The 4,894-nt window shown below is 38.7% G+C and overlaps 1 pseudogene; it reads left to right on the top strand.

Moving 5' to 3' along the window:
- Window positions 1-465: 465 nt before the first annotated feature.
- On the top strand, window positions 466-858 carry LOC142443123 (glutamyl-tRNA(Gln) amidotransferase subunit C, mitochondrial pseudogene; annotated as a pseudogene).
- The last annotated feature ends 4,036 nt before the right edge of the window (window positions 859-4,894 follow it).

Here is a 4,894-nt window from a genome sequence, read left to right on the forward strand (position 1 = left end):
TCTGTTCTTTTGCATTTTGTGGTGGAAATATTTATCAGCTCTTGTGAAACAATATTCATTATAGTAATCGTGTTTACTATTATTCCAGCAAATATAATCTGTCTCTGGCTAAATAAGCTATCATTCAAAAGCCATTAATATTATATTGCATTTGGATTTGTCTAAAATAATAATAAGAAAATGTTTATTCACATAATTTAAGAAATTAGTTTGATATAAGCTATGTTTTTTCATTATACTCTGTTTATCTTAAAATTCGACTTGTTAGAAAATGCGACATAACATTCTATACCATTGCGCCTGGTTTATAAAGAATTATTTAATATGCTAAGTAATATCACTTTTAAAATCTCTTTTTGCTACAAAGGCATGGCCAGTGATATATTTTAGCTTTTGTTATCACAAATTGTAGGTTCGCTTATTTACTTTTGAATTTCACTTTGGGGCGTGGGTCGGGCGCCTGGGATGTCTGCCCGCACTGGGCGGCTGCCGGCTGTCACCTCCAAGATAGGTCTTCAGGGAAGCCATCGGATCACGGCCGAGGTGATCGAACATCTGGAGCGCCTGGCACTGGTGGATTTTGGCAATTGCGAGGCCGTGGCGCTGCTCGAGAAAGCCATCGCCTTTGCCGACCGGCTCCACGAAGTGGACACGGACGGCGTGGAGCCCAGGGAGTCGGTACTGGAGGACAGCTGCCTGTACCTGAGATCTGATGACGTAAACGAAGGCAACTGTGCTGAAAATCTACTTCAGAACTCTCCCCGAGTCGAGGAGGAGGACTTCGTGGCCCCTCCAGGTAATATCTCGCTGGCAAAGCTGGAAGAGCCCTCTCAAGGCCACAGAGGGAGTAACCTGTAAACACTTATAGTGCCACTTTGCCCAGTCACCCGACAAAAATGGATTAACAAAGTGTTCGATAACGGATGCTCCTAAAGGCAGAATTGGGGAAGCACTGAATCCCTGCTGTTAGTGGACACGAGGCCTTGTGAGCTTTGGAGAAAGTATCCAGTGTTCTCTTACCACCTGGCCTATGACATCGTCTCCCTCACCTCTCCCCACCTCCCACAAAAAAAGCCATGTCCCAAATTCAGTCACGTTTTTCGGTTCCTCTAAGAGGTAATGCGAGACATGATCACTCACCAGGTGACAACCTGAGTTGCCATTTTTAGCTGCTTTCTTTTGACCTGAGAAATGATCAGCCTTCTCTAATAGAACTTTCTCAGACTTGTCATAGATACTCACTAGATTCCAGGCAGGTCTAACTTTTACCTAAAGTCTGAGGTTTGAAATAGATTATGATGATAACATGCAAAAAAGATCTCTGCCCCGTGTTAAAAGTTTCATTCTGAATTAAGGACTCTTGCCCCCAACCCCTATTCCCTCTGCCCTGCAATAATTACAACTTGAAATAAATCTAAGATGTTGTATTTGCTGAAAAAAAAGCTTCACTTTTCATTGTTTTAGCTTCTTAGGAAAATACTCTATTTGGACATTATAATGGACTAGCTAGTGGAATATTGACCACAATTTCTTTCATCCATGTCAAAGTGTTGATTGCTATTCATTGAATAATTCTCAGATTTCTCCACATCTACTCAAAATTATTTTTATGATCATCTCATTTAATTTTCATTTTCAATGATCTATAATAGCATACAACAGAACAATGAAAAGAAATATTTCTCCCTTTTTAATCGAAAGTGCCAATGGGCAGACATATTTACTATTCCTCAGAGATACTATGAACCTCTGTGTTGTTCAACAATTTCTGTCCTCAGACAATAATCTCCTGGAAATTGCAGAATAGCATGTTGCATGGATAGGAAATGTTAATCATAGCAAATTAATTAATTCCTATATCAAAATGAAATTATTTAAATAATAACCTAAAATGGTAAGTTTTTACTAATTTGAGGCTGTCTAGCTTTATCAGATGGAATATTCTCTCTTCTATGAGTCAGAATTGACTTGATGGCCATGACTTCGAGTTTGGTTTGGAATTCCATATTCAGGTATGGAATTATATATATGCGTGTTTATGATGGCTGTACATATATTGCTAGATGATGCAAATGGCTGATTACCTAGTCTTTACTAAGAAAGGCAGAGGTTGAAGCCAACCTAGAAGAACTTCAGAAGACAGGTATGAAGACCTAGCTTTGAAGGTGAGTCATTGAGGAGTATGTAGAGCACAGTTCTAGCAGACATACCCGGGCTGGTCCTGAGTTGGAATTGACTCCAAGGCAACTAGTCTTATACATAAGAGAGCTTTCCTAAAGGTATCCTGTTGCCTACAAAAGTGAAATTTTATAAACTAAACACTTATTTTGTAAATATATATTGCAATTTTAATGCATAGATATGATAATCCATATCTTAAACACTTCTGTGATACAAAGTAATACATATTATTTACATTAATTTTAAAGCGTTATTTTTTTCATTTTTTAATTAGAATGTTGTTGTTGTTGGGTGCCATTGAGTTGGTTCCAAACCATAGCAACCGTATGCACAACAGAACAACACATTGCATTATTCTCCGCTAGCCTCATAATTGTCCCAAGGCCTGAGCTTATTTTTGCAGCCACTGTGCCAATCCATCTCATAAAGGGTCTTTCTCTTTTTTGCCTACCCTCCACTTTACCAAACAAGATGTCCCTCTTCAGGAACGAGTCTCTCCTGATAATTTGTCCCAAGTATGTAAGATTTAGTCTTGCCATCCTTGCTTTTAAGGAACGCTGTAGATGTACTTCTCCCAACAGAGATCATTTGGTCCTTGTAGCTGTCTGTGGTACTTCCAATAGTTTCCTGCAGCACCAGAATTTAAATCCATCAATTCGTCTACAGTTTTCCTTTTTCAATGTTCAACTTTCACATGCATATGGTGCAATATAGAATACCATAGCATGGTTGAGGCACACTTTAGTCCTCAAAGTAACATCCTTGCTCTTCAATAATCTAACGAGGATTTGTGCAGCAGATTTACCTAAGGCAGTATGTCTCTGGATCACTTGACTATGGTTTTCGTGAGCATTGGTTGTTTGTCCAACTACGACAAAGTCCTTGACAACAAGCAAGGCTGTGTCATCTACATGTTGTAGGTGGTTAATAAGTCTTCCTCCAACCCTGATGCCACACTCTTCTTCATATAATGCAGTTTCCCGGGCGATCTGTTCAGCATACAGGTAGAATGGATGCTGGAGGAAATATGATGAAAGGAAATGACCCTCATGCACACCTTTCATGATTTTAACCCATGAAGTATCCCCTTGTGCTGTCTGCACAAATGCTTCGTGATCTATGCACAAGTTCAGAATGAACACAATGAAGTGTTCAGGAAACACCGTTCTTCTCAAGAAATAACAGTTTATTATGATGCAAACAGACGAATCCCTTATCAGAGTCACTAGAACACAAGTAAACATCTTTCAGGTACTTTCTGCTCTGAGCCAAGACCCATCTGCCATCAGCAATGATGCCCCTTGCTCCATGTCCTCTTCTGAAGCGGCCTGGGCTTCTGGCACATCCCTGTGACTATGATGCTGTCACCCATATGGATGATTTTAAGCAAAATTTTACTGTGTGTGCTATCCATGATATCATTCTGCTGTTTGGCCATTCTATTGGCCCCCCTTTCTTTGGAATGAGCACAAATTTGGATCTCTTCCAGTCTGTTGTCAGGTAGCTGTCTTCTAGATTCACTGGCATAGAGAGTGCTTCCAGTACTTCTTCAGCTTTCTGAAACATTTCAATGAGTTTCCCATCAATTCCTGGAGGCTTATTTTTAGCTAATGCATTTAGTGCAGTTTGGACTTCTTCCTTCAGCACCATTGAGTCTTGCTCATATGCTCTCTCATGAAATGGTGAACTGTTAACTAGATTTGCTTGTTTGTTTGTTTGTTTCTGGTACAGTTACTGTATGTATTCTTTCCATCGTCTCTTGCTATTTCCCGTATCATTCAATGTTTTGCCTATACAATTTCAAAAGGCAATTTGAGATTGGAATTTTTTCCTTTGGTCTTTCAAGTTCAGATATGCTGAACATATTCTTCCTTTGGGGTTTTCTAATCATAGGCCCTTACACATTTTGTTATAATATTTGGCTTTGTTTTCTTTAGATGCCCTTTAACTTTTTCTATTTTGATTCTTGACTTCATCCAGTCTTCCGCTTGCGATAGCTACTCTATGGTTAGTAGCAAGTTTCAGAATCTCTTCTGACATTCATTTTGATCTTGTCTTTCTGTCACAGTTGTTGTCAAGTTTGAGCTCATTTGTGCAGCCATTGTTTCCATCTATCATGCCAAGAGTCTTCCTTATTTGTGCTGCCATGCTTCGAAGCATGATGTGCTTTTCCAGGGACTAGGCTCTCCTAATAATAAGCCCAAAGCATATGAGATAAAGTGTCCTTATCTTTGCATCTAAGGAGAATTTTGGCTGTATTTCTTCCAAGATAAATTTGTATGTTATTTTCACAATCCGTAGTACTTTTGATATTCATAACCAGCACCCTAAAGTCCAACTTTTATTTACATATGTAAAAACGGAAAATACCATGGCTTGGTTAAGATGCTCCTTGGCTCTCAAAGTAATAGCCTGGTTTTTCAACACTTTAAAGAGGGTTAAAGAGGTCTTGTGCATTCTTGGATATCTTCGTTTTTTAAACGTAGGAACATATTTTGTTATTTTTAAACAGTTTTATTGGTGTATATTTCATATATCATACAATTGGGTGGTTCATATTATACTAAAGAAAGTTAGATGATAATCCCCACTATCAATTTAGAAAGTTAGATAATCATCCCCGCTATCAATTTTGATATCTAGACTGCGTCTTCCGTGAACAAAATCCTTAAGAATTGCCACATTTTCTCTGTTTATTATCTTGTTATCTACC

This window comes from Tenrec ecaudatus, chromosome 3 (assembly GCF_050624435.1).
Source record: "Tenrec ecaudatus isolate mTenEca1 chromosome 3, mTenEca1.hap1, whole genome shotgun sequence".
NCBI lineage: Eukaryota > Metazoa > Chordata > Mammalia > Afrosoricida > Tenrecidae > Tenrec > Tenrec ecaudatus.